This window comes from Pristiophorus japonicus, chromosome 7 (genome assembly GCF_044704955.1).
Source record: "Pristiophorus japonicus isolate sPriJap1 chromosome 7, sPriJap1.hap1, whole genome shotgun sequence".
Taxonomy (NCBI): Eukaryota; Metazoa; Chordata; class Chondrichthyes; family Pristiophoridae; genus Pristiophorus; species Pristiophorus japonicus.
This window is the reverse complement of record NC_091983.1, coordinates 154,477,107-154,494,392: the sequence shown is the minus strand read 5'-3', so window position 1 is coordinate 154,494,392 and position 17,286 is coordinate 154,477,107.

Genomic DNA, 17,286 nt, shown 5'->3' with positions numbered 1-17,286 from the left:
GTTCTTATGTTGTCAACCTGAGAATAGCACAAAGGCTGCATGCATGACATGACATCGTTCGTATATTGCATTATAATTACATGACGTTATATTACTTTAAAACTGTTTGTCACATTACTTACGTGATGCATAGCAGGGTTCCGCAATGCCACAGGTGCTGGCCGAGCAACTGTGTGTACTCACAAGCATGGCTGCACGCTCCTCAAGATCAGTTAGCGGCTACAGCTGAGCAGGGCCCCCTCCGGTGCGCCTCTGCTCCGACCGGTTGTTGTTAGATATCTTCTTCTGCAAATATGAAAAGAGCATGGCATAAACTAATGGACTAGGTAGTTTCACGGAAACACAACAGTTTCAAATGTTACATGAAAATAGGATCAACAATTGATGAACAGTTATAACAAAGCTCAGCGTGTTTAGGAGCTAAAGCTTGACACATACATCTCTCTACACTGCAGCAGCCAGAGAAACTTAAAAAGGGCACAGGTTCATACCCCTGTCCAGACATTAGCAGGGAATATATATATATTTGCATGTATGCAGGCACTCTTGGATGATGTGGAATCGGTATGGGTAGAGCTGCGGAATATCAAAGGGCAGAAAATGATAGTGGGAGTTGTGCACAGACCCCAAACAGTAGTAGTGAGGTTGGGGATGGCATCAAACAAGAAATTAGGGATGCGTGCAATAAATGTACAGCAGTTATCATGGGCGACTTTAATCTACATATAGATTGGGCTAACCAAGCTGGTAGGATTTCCTGGAGTGTATTTGGGATGGCTTTCGAGACCAATATGCTGAGGAACCAACTAGAGAGCTGGCCATCCTAGACTGAGAGGACTAATTAGCAATCTTGTTGTGTGAGGCCCCCTGGGGAAGAGTGATCATAATATGGTGGAATTCTTTATTAAGATGGAGAGTGCCAGTGTTAAGTTCAGGACCCTAGTCTCTGAATTAAGGAAAGGTAACTTCGATGGTATGAGATGTGAATTGGCTAAGATAGACTGGCAAATGATACTTAAAGGGTTGACAGTGGCTAGGCAATGGCAGACATTTATAGATTACATGGATGAACTTCAACAATTGTACATCCCTGTCTGGAGCAAAAATAAAAAGGTGAAGGTATCTCAACCGTGGCTAACAAGGGAAATTAGGGATAGTGTTAAATCCAAGCACGAGGCATATAAATTGGCCAGAAAAAGCAGCAAACCTGAGGACTGGGAGAAATTTAGAATCCAGCAGAGGAGGACAAAAGGTCTAATTAAGAGGGGGAAAATAAAGTATGAGAGGAAGCTTGCAGGGAACATAAAAACTGACTGCAAAAGCTTCTATAGATATGTGAAGAGAAAAAGATTAGTGAAGATTCTTTGCAGTCAGAATCAGGTGAATTTATAATGGGGAACAAAGAAATGGCAGACCAATTGAACAAATACTTTGGATCTGTCTTCACTAAGGAAGACACAAATAACCTTCTGGAAATACTAGGGGTTCGAGGGTCTAAGGAGGAACTGAAGGAAATCCTTATTAGTCAGGAAATTGTGTTAGGGAAATTGATGGGATTGAAGGCCGATAAATCCCCAGGGCCTGATAGCTGCATCCCAGAGTACTTAAGGAAGTGGCCCTAGAAATAGTGGATGCATTGGTCATTATTTTCCAACATTCTATTGACTCTGGATCAGTTCCTCTGGACTGGAGGGTAGCGAATGTAACATGACTTTTTAAAAAAGGAGGGAGCGAGAAAACAGGGAATTATAGACCGGTTAGCCTGACATCGGTGTTGGGGAAAATGTTGGAATCAATTATTAAAGATGAAATAGCAGCGCATTTGGAAAGCAGAACAGGATTGGTCCAAATCAGCATAGATTTATGAAAGGGAACTCATGCTTGACAAATCTTCTAGAATTTTTTGAGGATGCAACTGGTAGAGTGGACAAGGGAGAACCAGTGGGTGTGGTGTATTTGGACTTTTAAAAGTCTTTTGACAAGGTCCCACACAAGAGATTAGTGTGCAAAATTAAAGCACATGGTATTGGGGGTAATGTACTGACGTGGATAGAGAACTGATTGGCAGAGGAAGTAGAGAGTCGGGATAAACAGGTCCTTTTCAGAATGGCAGGCAGTGACCAGTGGGGTGCTGCAGGGTTCAGTGCTGGGATCCCAGCTATTTACAATATACATCAATGATTTGGATGAAGGAATTGAATGTAATATCTCCAAGTTTGCAGATGACACTAAGCTGGGTGGCGGTGTGAGCTGTGAGGAGGATGCTAAGAGGCTGCAGGGTGACTTGGACACATTAGGTGAGTGGGCAAATGCATGGCAGATGCAGTATAATGTGGATAAATATGAGGTCATCCATTTGGTGGCAAAAACAGGAAGACAGAATATTATCTGAATGGTAACAGATTAGAAAAAGAGGAGGTGCAACGAGACCTGGGTGTCATGGTATATCAGTCATTGAAGTTTGGCATGCAGGTACAGCAGGTGGTGAAGAAGGCAAATGGCATGTTGGCCTTCATAGCTAGAGGATTTGAGTGTAGGAGCAGGGAGTTCTTACTGCAGTTGTACAGATCCTTGGTGAGGCCATACCTGGAATATTGTGTTCCGTTTTGGTCTCCTAATCTGAGGAAGGATGTTCTTGCTATTGAGGGAGTACAGCAAAGGTTCACCAGATTGATTCCCGGGATGGCAGGACTGACATATGAGGAGAGATTGGATCAACTGGGCTTGTATCCACTGGAGTTTAGAAAAATGAGATATCTCATAGAAACACATAAAATTCTGATGGGATTGGACAGGTTAGAGGCAAGAAGAATGTTCCCATTGATGGGGAGTTCCAGAACCAGGGGTCACAGTCTAAGAATAAGAGGTAAGCCATTTAGGACCAAGATGAGGAGAAACGTCTTCACTCAGAGAGTGGTTAACTTGTGGAATTCTCTAACGCAGAAAGTTGTTGAGGCCAGTTCGTTAGATATATTCAAAAGAGAGTTAGATATGGCCCTTATGGCCAAAGGGATCAAGGGATATGGAGAGAAAGCAGGAAAGGGTATACTGAGGTTGAATGATCAGCCATGATCTTATTGAATGACGGTGCAGGCTCGAAGGGCAGAATGTCCTGCTCCTGCACCTAATTTCTATGTTTCTATATATGTATGTAAGAATTTGCAACATTTATTTCAATCCAGGAGATTTACTATTATAATTATAATTACAATCTTCATCAATACAATATAAAATCTGTACTTACTCTTGCTGACGCCACCAGGCTGTTCCAGTGCTTCCGGCACTGGTCATGCCCCCTCGCCTCATGAGACGCCGAGGAGACAATGTCCGCTATTTGCGCCCAAATTTTCCAATACGCCCGGGGTGGATGTTTCCCACTGCCACCCCATGTTCATTGGGCCCACGGGGAGTACACCTCCTGGACAAAAGCCTCATTGGCCTCGTTGGAAAAGGGCTTTTGCCCTCTTCCGACCCCCCTCTATGCTGTCTGATGAAGACATGTCTTTTTTCTCTTTTCTGATCGAATCACTCTATCTCTTTTATCTCGATTTTGTTGGACTTTCTAACAAGCTCTGGGACTGCTTTGAACTCTTTTTTAAAACTCTCCAGAACTACTTTAACTCCATCTCGATCACAAACTCTCCTTTCTCTCTCTCCCCCTCCACAACTTCCCTAGAATGGCCTTCTGCGTATGTGTGGATGACCCTTGACCTCCCTAAACGCGGGAAATGCTGTCCACCAGAAGGCCGTTTGCTAGGAAAGTTTTGCCTTCTACATCGCTGGGCTATCGCTGGGCCATTTCGCATCGCTGAACTTTGCTGGCTTATCACTTAGCCCATTTCACTTCGCTCGGCTATCGTTGAGCTGAAAGTCGCAGTCCAAAAAATGGGCTATGTGCCAGCGATCATGAAGGCCCTCACATCGCCAAGGCTGAAACATCACTCATTTTTTGGGCGATAGCCAGCAAATTGGAAAGTCTAGCCCAGAGAGGCCTGGGGGTGTATGTATACAAATCTTTGAAGGTGGCAGGACAAGTTGAGATGGCTGTTTTAGAAACATGGAAACATAGAAACATAGAAATTTACAGCACAGAAGGAGGCCATTTCGGCCCATCATGTCCGCGCCAGCCGACAAAGAGCCACACGGCCCTTGGTCAGCAGCCCTAAAGGTTACATATAAACCTATGATCAATGACAGAAAGGCAAAGAGTACCCAGCCCAATCAGTCCGCCTCACACAACTGCGACACCCCTTATACTGGAACATTCTACACTCCACCCCAACTGGAGCCATGTAATCTCCTGGGAGAGGCAAAATCCAGATAAAAACCCAGGCCAATTTAGGGAGAAAAAAATATGGGAAAATTCCTCTCCAATCCATCCAGGCGATTGACACTAGTCCAGGAGATCACCCTGGCCGTATTTTATTCCCTGCAGTACTTACCATTATATCTGCGCCATCCAACAAAAGGTCATTCAGTCTAATCCCAATTACCAGCTCTAGGTCTGTAACCCTGCAGGTTACTGCACTTTAAGTGCCCATCCAACCATCACTTAAAAGTGGTGAGGGTTTCTGCATCCACCACTCTTCCAGGTAGCGAGTTCCAGAGCCCCACAACCCTCTGCGTAAAGAATCCCCCCCTCAAATCTCCTCTAAACCTTCCACCAACCACCTTAAAACTATGCCCCTCGTAATATACCCCCCCACCAAATGTAATAAGACCCTTATTATCCACTATGTCCAGGCCCATCAATATTTTGTACACCATGACGAGGTCTCCTTACTACCTTTGAGGTCCTGCCCTTTAATTTTCTTCCCAGTTCCCAAAATTCTTCCTGTAGGACCTCATCCTTCATTTTACCTATGTCATTGGTCCCAATATGGACCACGGCCTCGAGCTGTTTACCCTCCCCGCGCCCCCCCCCCCTCCCAGGATGCCCTGCGTCTGCTCTGTGACATCCTTGACCCTGGCACCAGGGAGGCACAAAACCATTCGGGAATCACGTCTATGGCTGCAGAAACGCCTGTCTGTTCCCCTAACTATAGAATCCCCAATCACTAGAGCTTTTTTTTTCTTCGTCCCTCCCCCTGTGCAGCTGAGCCACCCGTGGTGCCTTGGAATTGGCTCTGGCTGCACTGCCCAGAGGCACCATCATCCTTACCGATACTCAGAAGTGAATATCGATTTGAAATCGGAATGGACTCATGGGGGACTCCTGCGCTACCTGCCTAGCTCACTTACTACATCTGGTGGTCACCCACTTCCCCTCCATGCCTTTAAGTTGTGGGGTGACCACTTCCTGAAACGTGCTATCCATGTAGCTCTCAGCCTCGCGGATGCACTGTATTGACTCCACCCGCTGCTCCAGCTCCAAAACGCGGAGCTCGAGCAGTTGAAACTGGAGACACCTCCTGCACACATGGTTGTCTAGGCTGCGCGAAGCGTCCAGGACTTCCCACATGCCGCAGGATGTGCACTCCACGGGACTGAGCTGCACTGCCATCCCTCGAGTTAGCCTTATCTAGTTTAAAGTCTACTTAAAAAGAAAGAGAGAAAAGAGAGCTACTTCCCAACTCACCTCACCGACCTCTGTGGCCTCCCGAACTCACCGACCTCTGTGATCTCCCGACCTGCCTAAAAAGAAAGAGAAAAGAGAGCTACTTACCAACTCACCTCACCGACCTCCGAGGCCTCCGAACTCTCGACTCGCCAACCTTGCAGGGCCTACCGACTCGCCGACCTCACAGGGCCTACCAAACTCACCGACCTCGGACTCTCCCGGTACTCGGACTTTCCTGAACTCGGACTCTCCCGAACTCCTGACCGCTCAGAACTCCCGGACTCTCGATCTTTTAAAAAGCATATGGGATCTTTGGCTTTATTAATAGAAGAATAGAGTACAAAAGCAAGAAAGTTATGCTAAACCTTAATAAAACACTGGTTAGGTCTCAGCTGGAGTATCGTGTCCATTTCTGGGCACCACACTTTTGGAAGCATGTCATGCCCTTGGAAAGGGTACAGAAGAGATTTACTAGAATGTTACCAGGGATGAGGGACTTCAGTTATATGGAGCGACTGGGGTTGTTCTTCTTAGAGCAGTGAAGATTAAGAGGAGGTTTGACAGCGGTGTTTAAAATCATGAATGGTTTTGATAGAGTAAATAAGGAAAAACTGATTCCAGTGGCAGAAGGGTCAGTAACCAGAGGACACAGATTTAATATGATTGGCAAAAGAACCAGAGGTGACATGAGGAAACATTTTTTTTTACATAACAAGTTGTTGCGATCTGCAATTCACTGCCTGAAAGGGTGGTGGAAGCAGAATCAATAGTAACATTTAAAAGAGAATTGGATAAATACTTGGTGAAAAATTTACAGGGGTCAGGGGACAGAGCAGGGGAGTGGGATTAATTGGATAGTTATATAGTTTGAAAAAAAATAACCTTTACTATTTTAGCGTCAACGAGATTCACCTGATAACCATCATGACATCAAAAACATATGCTTGGACATGGAATATACTGCTGTAGTTTCTGGATTGTTCTGTCACACATGGTGTTTGTTTATTCTGTGGATTCTGTTGAGATTAATATGCTTGTGTCAAGGTTGTCTTGTCTTCTGCCAGTTCTAACAAGTTATTTTATTTCCTCCCCGTATATTTGGCACATGAATCCATGCGGGCAATTTTTTCTCACCATCGCTGTTTTTCAGTTTCTTATCACTCACTTGCTGCCTAATGCCTGCCCAATTTAATTTTGGAACTTGTCTTGATTTAGATAGCCAGCATTCCTGCACGAAACAGGTGGGAACCTCACTAAAATAATTAAATCCGATATCTCATGGACTAGTTTCAATCACCTGGATGGGTCAGAGAGGAATTTTCTAAGATTTTTTTCCCCCCAATTGGCCTGGGTTTTTAATCTGGTTTTTGCCTCTCCCAGAGATCACATGGCTCCGGTTGGGGTGGAGTGTAGAATGTTTCAGTGCAAGGGGTGTTGCAGTTGTGTGGGGCAGACTGGTTGGGCTGGGTGCTCTTTACCTTTCCGCCATTGCTCCTTGTTCATAGGTTTATATGTAACCTTCAGGGCTGCTGACCGAGGGCCGTGGCTCCGTTGGCCAACGTGTACACGATGGGCCAAAATGGCCTCCTTCTGCGCTGTAGATTTCTATGGGCTATAACCTCCACTTTTTTTTGCCTGCTTAATGCCCACTTTACCGCTGAAATGAGGTATAATGCCCATATATCACCCATTTTGGCACAAAATGGAAATTGACGGGCATTTTTCGGAAACTTATCGCCGAGCAGTACTTTCCCCATGTGCTTAACACTGAGAAAAAATATTACCACCCGTCCATTATTTTTGGGCGGAATCAGCAGGATGGGCGAATTCAACGGCCATAATATCGGCCAGCGTTACTTTCCGCATGGAATTAACGCCGAGATTCAAAATTAACGCCCGCCCACTGTTTTTTGTCATAAAGAGCATATTCACCCAAACTAGCAGTCATGGAGATCGCCCATCGTCAATTTCACCACCTCGCACCCATTTCGCCCACAGTATCGCTCGCCCAAAAAAACGCCCACAAAAAGTGGAACTAACCGGAACGAATCACAGCGTTATGGACGCTATGTTCTACATCACATGTCGCGTCCTTTAAAAGGCTGCTGTGCTTCAACCTCGGTGGAGTTCGGATGTACTCTGCAGGTCGTTGGAGTTGATGTGAACATCTCTAAAAACATCTTGACCGCACTGTGACCAATTGGAATTGAAGAGGTGTGTTTGTCGGGATATTCCTTGTTTGTGAGCAATCGGTGGAAAACAGAGAGCTACTGCAATGGGGCCTGTCCTTTCTCACCCTCTCTTGGTGACCAAATACATGCAGCAGACTCAACATCACTTAAGGAATGCTGCACTGCATTATGTGCCCAATGTACGAAGCGATAGAGAGATGAGGAGGGCCAGATGTTACACCCACCACAAGTACATGGAGAAGCATTCTTACCTCGACTTGCCTGACACCACTTGCCTTCGGAGACTGCGCTTAAACAAAGAGGTTATCACTGAGGTATGCCAGCTGATAAGGGCAGATCTGCAGCCTGCCAACACCATCAGAACTGCACTGTCCGTCGAGGTCAAAGTCACTGCAGCACTGTCGTTCTACGCCTCGGGTTCTTTTCCGGCCACAGCTGGCAACATTTGTGGACTTTCTCAGCATGCCGCACATCGCTGTATTAGACAGGTTACTGAAGCCCTGTACGCACACAGGAGGGACTTGATCAGCTTCCCTATGACCAGGGAGGCACAGAGTGAGAGGGCCCTAGGATTCTCCAGAATTGCAAACTTCCCCAAGGTGCAGGGAGCAATAGACTGTACGCACATCGCGATGCGGGCACCTTTTCAGGATGCTGAGGTTTTAAGGAGCCGCGAGGGGATTCCACTCCCTGAATGTCCAGCTGGTTGTCGATCACCAGCAAATTATACTGGCAGTGAATGTTCAATTTCTGGGCAGCATCCATGATGCTCACATCCTGCGTGAGAGCACTGTATCTGACTTGTTTAACAATGAGCCACAAGGTCAATGTTGGATGCTTGGGGACAAAGGATATGGCCTCACCACTTGGCTGATGACCCCCCCCTCCCCCCACGTGACACCCTCACCGAGGTCAAGAGGCGATACAACGAAAGCCACAGAGCAACTCGCAATATCGTTGACAAAACCATTGGAGTGCTGAAGTAGCACTTTAGATGCCTGGACCACTCAGGAGGCGAGCTCCAATACCACCCTGAGCAGGTAGTTCAATTTCTGGTGGTCTGCTCCATGCTACACAACTTGGCTATTAGGTGGTGACAAGAATTGCCTGATGAGTCTGACAGTCCACCTCACCAGAGAGAGGAAGAGGAGGACGAAGAGGCGAATGCTGACATCGGACCAGACAATCAGGCTGATACTCAAGTCATGCCCTGCCCCCCTGTAGACCGCATGAAAGGGCCCAAGGTGGCATGATAGCTGCAAGAGCCTTACGTCAGGCGCTCATCAATGATCGCTTTGCCTGAAAGAATGTTGGCGTTATTTACAAGGCTGACATACTGCTAGGTGTGCAGGTCATACATCAATGGTGGGCATCACCTTGGTGACAGTTATAGTTTAAGTTGATTGAAGTTAAGTGTGATTATATCCTTTGATGTTAAGGAATTACCAGTATGTAATGGTGCAGCTACCCGAGCCAATGTGCTGCAAGGTTTTGTTAAATAAAAAACATTTAAACCAAACATTAGTCTGAAATCATCAGAATTTCTGTACAAACCAACCCTCCCCCCCCCCCCCCACCCCCCTCCACCCCACCTCTACTTCTTACCCTCCTGACTCCAAGCCACCTGGCCGAGGAGGTCCTCAGGCAATGCTTCATTGGTGGGGGGGGAGGCGGGCAGCCGAAGTGCTGCTTGGATGGATACGGGAGAGGATTGTCCCGAGGTGGGAACGTGCTCCGAGCCAGAGCAAGATATTGCTGCTGGCTCTCGTGTGGTTGGCAATGGGGGTGCGTCACCTTGTGGTGCAGTGTGGCGCTCCAGGACCACTGGGAGCTCTCTGCCACCAGTGTTCCTGGCTACCAGCTCCAGGGCTTCCTCCATCCTTCCATTTTATATGTTATTTGTTGGACAAAAACTCGGTGCCAACTATGTTCTTGGTGCTTAGCAGGCTTTTTGTTGCTGGTGAATCTCCGTCGGTCCTCCCACAACAACCAAACAAGCACACACCACAGCCACACATGCTTTCAGTGCCCTGAGCGCTCTCTGTCTGTTTCCTCTTCTGCGCATGTCATGATGACCCTTGACCTCCTGAATCGCAGGAATCAAGCGCTGCCATGCCGTTGCTAAGGGTGGCCACATTTTATGGCAGAAGGTCAGAAAAATTTAACGCTACCGCCCATTTGATATCGCTCGCGGTAATGCCCATTTTCAAAAATATAAACTAGGTGTTTTGATAATGGGCGAGAAGCCTTCGATCTGAAAACCCTTTTTCAACACCCACGCCGGAAATAACGCCCATTTTGGGCGCTAAGCTCAAATGTGGAGGTTCTAGCCCTATGTTTCTATCCAGGCCTAGTTTCCAGCCTATCCAGCATACTGCCAATGAAGTTACAGTGGGAGATCAGTAGAATGTCCATGGATTTCTAGAGCCCTTTGAACATACTACAATACACTCTTGACTGAAGTTTTCTGCATGATTTAAAAAGTCAACTTCTATGTTTATTCTGCCAGCATAGATTAAGGTTTAGCCTGAAGTGACTTATAGCTCCAGTGGTATTTGCAATGTTATCATTTAGAATTTGCAGTATAACTAAAGTTAATAATCCTATTTGCGGTTTTAGCCCACCAGCGTAAAAAGTTTACCAATGTGTTGGTAAGATTTGTGAACCAGCATCAACACAATACAAATATGACTTAACAGCGAGATTGCAGTGTGTCCTATGCCTGGCAGGAGCTTAGCATTCCATATACAATCAAGTGAGATGTCATTTCTAATGTGTGCAGCTATAATGAGGGTTATTAGCCTCTGGCATATCTTTCCAGTCGAGGGCTACCTAGATCCATTTCTGTAGTCAAGTTTAAATGGAGTGCTGTACACAGATTTTTTTTAAACCCACAAGAATAGTGATCCAACCAAATGATAGACCCAGCTGAAGTATGGCAGACTCTGCGTACAACTGTCCTCCCCACAGAACAGCAGCAATCCTGATCTTAAGCACAATTATGCTGATAGGCTCATTATTGCAATGCCTGATCTTGCAAATATTACATAAAGAAAATTTACAACTCCTCCAAAAGACAAACACGACTACAATTTATTTAAAATAGTAAACGCAGTTAATTTAAATGTAACTTGGCTAGAAATTGGCCTCGTTAGTGCTCCCGTTATCGACTCCATGAGCGCTAATGGGGCGCTCACCGGATTGCGACTGGGCGTGGTAATAACATCGACCCCCACTATATTCGGCGGGAGTTTTGCAGCGGCGGTTCAGCATTGCACCCCGATCTCCTTCGCCCGGAGATTATGACGTCATCACCGGCGCATCGCCCCGGTCATACCCCGGACCCGAACTTTGGTTCCACCCACCGTAGCATCGCCGGGCGAAAACACCGACACCTGCAGAAGGCATCCATTGGGAAGCCGGGCGCTTAGGGAGTGATGCTTAAAGGCGAGGTGACCGAGGCAATTAAAAAAAAATAATTACCTTCTCTCTTGCTGGTCTTCTTTGCCCCCGATCCAGGCGGGATTGTGGCTGCCGTCGTGGAGAAGGTGCAAGACATGTTTACCTTGCCTCCATCTAACAGTATATAGAGTTTGGACCCAGTAATGGAACAGACAACTCGAGACAAAAGACTTCAGGTTAACTTTTCTTTACTTCAAATCAATCTATGATTACAAGCATACATACATACTAACACCAGCGAGTGACCAGTTCGGTGGTGACTAGTAGGCCCTTCTTCCTGTGCGACCGGTCAAATCACCTGACTCACTGCAGCAGCTCCAAACATTTTTCGAACTGTATCCTTTACATCCAAAACTTGGCAGGCCTCCCAATGCATACGAGTCTCAGACCACGTTGGTTATTGTTCAATCATTGGTATCTCTTCTGTCTCAGACCACGTTGACTATTGTTCAATCATTTTACAACAGCTTAATGGGTTTTTTTGCGGAACTCTCGAGGTCCTGCAGATTGTCCAAACCCTAGATTTTTAAATCACAGCAGTTCAATCTTTACAACGTTTGTCCAGCAACACGCCTTCTTAGCCTCTCAAAGCATGCTGATCCATTAAATTCAGTCAAGTTACAATGAACAGCGCACTTCTTACAGAATCCACCCTCAAGTGCCTGACTCATTGGGTCACAGGTACTTACATTCCCTAGTCGTCGTCTTCTTTTCATGTCTTCAGTAGCAACTTGACCAACTTCCACTGTTTACGTTGCCACTTGACATGTCAAGTTGACAAGCAGGTATACCACAATCACCAGCTGAACAATGACCAAGACATGGGAGATGATCCTTATCTATTGTAAGAATAAAAGTGTTATTTAATGATTAAAATTGATTCTGTGTATGTATAAATGTTAAAAGTGTACGTTATACGGAAAGGCCTGTTTGTGTTGAAACAAAATGAAAGCCCACAGTTTGCCAGCGTGGGCTGAGTTTTGAAAGAAACAAAATGGAAGCCCACAGAGCTGCTGCATGGGTTTTGTGTATTGGAAAGCCATTTAAATTAATCAAGAAATGATTGAGCCAGGCCAGACAGCCACATGTGTGAGGAGCCAATAAGTAACTGCCCTGGAACCAAGGTCCAATCATGAGGCTTTCGGAGGAACAATGGCTTTGAGAGGTTTAAAAGAACTCAGCAAAAGACTTTCCTCTTCTCTCTGCTGGACATACGGCAAAGACCTCCTGTTAAAGACCAGCCAAAACAGCAAGTCGTGTGTTCAAACCAGCCAGCCAAAGGGAAGTAATGTATATCACTTGTTATTATAACCTCATTGTATCTCGGTTGTAGCTAAGGTAGACCTGCAGGATAAGAGACGACTGCTGATATGTGCATGTGTGTGTGTTTTTTTAATAAACTGTTCCAATTGTTTTTAAAAGAATTGTCTCACTCTCAAATTTATTGCCAGAGATTTAGAAATCTTACAATTGGTGGAGAATGCGGGCACCTGGCGAGACAGCTTTTTGATGATTCTTTTGAACAATTGGAAATCTCAGGAGTTGCGATTCTAATCTGCGTTACGAAGTATAACTTGAAATGATTAAACGGATCGGGAGAAATTGTGTCTTAAGGAGCGGTAATCTCGATAGTTATAACTGTTTAAGTGGGGACCCACCAGTAGTTATATTCAAAAGACACAGGATGAAGGGATCGGTCATGGACAGAAAGCCAATAAAAAGAAATGTTGAGCTAGTTTATCAGGAGAAGTTGTTCAAAAAGTCCCTGATACAAGAGATAGAAGAGTTAAAAGAACAGGCACGGCACCTTCACAAGGGTCAACCTGCGTCATTTGGGGAGATGGTGAAACTTATCCAGGAAAGGGTAGATAAGGGAGAGCTAAGGCCTAAATGGGCAAACAGTCTCGTGGCCTTCAGCGCATTTATTATGCCCGGAGAGATGAGGAATTAATGACAGGACACCAAAGTGATACAAGATTTGAAAGAATTGCAAGTACATGAGATTCAACGAAAAGAAAGAAATATTGAAGGTATAAAACAACAAAAGGAAGAAGGCTTCCAACTTGTGAAGCAGTTAAGAGAGAGAAATACAGCATTTAAGACAAGAAATTGGCCAATTAAACCACAGTATTAAGCAATTAGAAAGAGGGGCCGAACAGGCAGCTTCATTGCTACAACAACAAAGTCTCTCAAACTTAAATGCCACAGCAGCCATTGTTGAAGCAAATGAAAACAAATTAGAGTTAAAAAAATATAAATTAGAAAACTTGAGGCTCCAGCAAGAGATAGAAGATGCTAGGGGTGCATTAAGGGAAGTAATTAAGAAGCCACATAGGGAGGCAGATCACTCCCAGTGCCAACTAGAAATAGTGAGGCTAAAAAGTAAGTTAGGGGAGCAGCGGGTCCTGTATCTGCAGTAACACGGGGAGCCATAACAGAGACAGCAGAAGGGGATAAGGGGGAGACAGATTGGGAAGAGGAAGGAAGTCAGTGTAATCCCCAGGAGAGTGGTGTAGAATGGGATACCTTGGAGACACAAGAGCCAATTGAAGCCATAGTAACCACTTCTTCACAACGTAATGCGCATGGCCACATCACCAGTAACCACACCGACTCACGGCCCATATCTGGTGCTGACACTACACTACGGCGTGTAGCCACGAGTTGGGGCCCAGTAATGATGGGGACAACCCACTGGAAGTTAATAGGAGGTGGGCAAATTTCAGGAGGGGTCACCCCGAGTTGGAAGAGAGAGACTTAACACAAGTCCTCTTCTTGGCCTGTTCCACTTCCCTAAAAGATAATCAGCCAGAAGCAGTCCTCCAGCCTGCCGCAGCGGTCGATGCACTCCTGACTGGGATCCTAAACCATTTAGGGATCCAAAACTTGAACTTAGTGGCTCTGCTTAATCAGACCAAGCAGCACCCAGAAGAGACCCCTAGAGTCTTCAGTAATTGCCTGTACAATATCTATCAACGTACACAGAGCCAGGCACCCGCAAATGCTACAGTAGGAAAGAATCAGGAACAATTTAAATCGATGTTCCTGACCCAACTCCATCCTTTAGCTAAAACCACCCTGGGAATAGCCAATGAGGCCCACCAATCAGTAGACAGATATAGAGCTCAAAGAGCCTGGGAGATGGTAACAGACCAGTTAAAGGTGAAGTCACTACCCACTGCAAATAAAGCAGTGTCAATGGTGGAGGGATCTCGAAACTACCCGTTTAAGGGACAGTGCTTTAACTGTAAGAAGGTAGGCCACCTAGCAAAAGTCTGCAGCAGACCCAGACCAGCACCGAACCATGATTCAACGCATAGATACCTCCCGAGGGACGAATCCAAGCCCTTTGGGACAGATCAGTGATTGGATCAATTGATAGCCCTCATACAAACCCAAATTGTCACAGGGAGGATGCAAAATCATTTACCGGTGCACGTGATCAACAATGCACGCTCATTAGAGAGACCCATTCCAGGATCGACCCTATGACAGGGTTCGACCCCCAAAGATTGGTCGGAAGTGGGGTTCCGGTGTGATGGTAGCGGCAGACCTGTCGTCCTTGTGTCTGAAAGGGGGCAGGCAGAAGATTATGCTTATCGATACCAGCTCAGCTGTTACCATCATCCACACCCCATACCCTGAACGCCATGCGGCAGCAGACAAGGGTTATATGGCTCTTAAAGGGTTCCATGGTGATACAACCACTGCATACACAGGGAAGGCCACTGAACTTCAGTTGGGAGGCCTCAGCTATAAGGTGTAGGGGAGGACGAAAACCCCCTCATTTTACCCAGAAGGAAAAGGGCTGTGGGATCTGTCTGTACTGCAATGTGAATTGAAACCGAGACGGTTTGACCTTGGCAGAGCAGTGATTGGACGGGGAAGGACACCGGAGGGCCAATGGTGGGACAGAGTCAGCCCGAAGCATGGGGCTTTCAAGTCAATGGGAGAGCACTTGCTCGAAAACTGTGGGACTGACTCATCGCCATTATCGGGCTATTGTCTTCCCCATGTTTACACTATGGAGGGAAATTATGCAGACCTTCAGAAAACTAGGGAACCCAAAACAAACCAAGGGCCTACACAATGGCTACAGGGGGCCAACACAATCAACACCTACTCAAACCTTGAGTAGGTTAACATCAGTGGAAAAAACCCGCAATAATCTAAAACTGCTGCATTTTTCAAAATCACAAAGCCCACCAATGGGAAGGATCAATTTCAGCACGAGAGGTGGACTAGATAATCTGGCTATAAAAAGGGGTTTCTGACCCAGTGTGTGGGCTCTGCTCTCGTGATCCAACAACCAGCAAGCCTCTCGACACTGAAGGAAAACCAGTGTCCGAAGACACCGAAGATAGAAGAAACAAACTACCAGACTGCAAAAGGCACAGTAGTGAGTATAACCTCTGGTCTCCAGAACTCCCAACTCAGTTAGGCCAGGAAAGGTGGGAGGTTGGGCATTGTACTGCTAAACTTGTGTAAAAATTTTCGTTGTGTCCGTTTAGTGGGATTTAGGGGGATTGTTTTGTTGGTGTATTGCTGTTTGTTGAGATACACCTTGTCAAATAAATTGGAAGCCTAAAGTTCCTCTTGGAATCACCTTGTCTCAGTTCTATTGTATCACATCTCCTGATTGTGAGTCTTATGTCAGAACAGTGTAAGGGAAGCTAGGAGCACCTCGAAAATGCTCAACTGTGTGTCACAGGCTAGGGAAGAAGGGGTTAGGAGTGTTTGACACACACAGGTGCCTCACAGACTAGGCATAAGCTGTGGGGATGCACGAGTCTCAAAACCCCCTTCATAAGCTGTGGACACAGTCTCTCCAGGGGTGCTCTTGCAGCACTCAGGGTACCTCACAGGCCAGGCATAAGCTGTGAGGGCAGAAGCCCAGAGAGAGACACCCAAGGCACAACAACACTCCCCGAGAACCCCTTACAAAGGTTCCAGCACCTATGCTGATTACCACCCCCGGCGGAAGGGGAATTTTAGGAACTGATGTGTTGGATCAGTATGGCACGGCGATAGATTATAATCAGGACTATGTTTGGATGGGATTGAGAGATAAGGCAGGAGTGAGAGAAATTTCAGATGCTCACTCAGTTTTTTCTATTAAAAAGCCCTCTGAGTATGATGCTCCAGGAGCAAAAATGAAGCTGTGGCAAAACTAATTCAGAGACACCTAGCGGTGTTTGCCACGTACAAACATGACTGTGGGAAAATGGCAGGCGAGGAATCTATTGAGAGACCCCCCCCATCACTCATTCACTAAACAGTACCCCATCCCAAGGGAGAGTCACCCTTACATCCGAGACACCATAAAATCCCTAGTCGAGCAGGGTGTTCGTAGGACAGGCACTTTCACGACCAATTCACCCACATGGCTGGTTAAAAAGCCTGATAGCATCTGGCGACTGACTATTGATTACAGAAAGTTAAATTCTGTAACACCAACCTGCTCACCGGTAGAAAGAGAAACTCCCACCATATTATCTCAAATTCCTGCTGGTTTCAAGTACTTCTCAACCCTCAACATCGCCAATGGATTCTGGAGTATCCCTGTTAAAGGGGAAGACCAGTACAAATTTGCATTCACATTTGAGGACTAGAACTACACCTGGACATGCTTGCCGCAGGGGTTCTACAATGCCACCACGATATTCCACAAAAGAATGGCTGCAATTTTAAAAGACTTTACCTGCCCGACCTGCTTGCTGCAGTACGTAGACGACCTACTGCTGGCAACCGACAGCATGGAGGAGCATCTGTCCCTTTTGCACAAACTTTTGACATTGTTGGCTCAGGCGGGACTAAAGGTGAATCCCCGTAAGGCTCAATTAGTAAAAGAACGGGTCACCTTTCTAGGAGTATCCATTTCTCCAAAGGGATCATCCCCCGACTTTCACAAGGTGGAGATAATACAGCGACTGCCATTACTCACTTCCAAAGCAGCCCTACGATCATTCTTGGGTTTGGTGGGGTACCAAAGGAACTTTATCCCAGGCTTTGCAGAGTGTTCAAAGCCCCTGTATGATTTAATAAAATTGCAGGTGATGCTATACGCCCAGC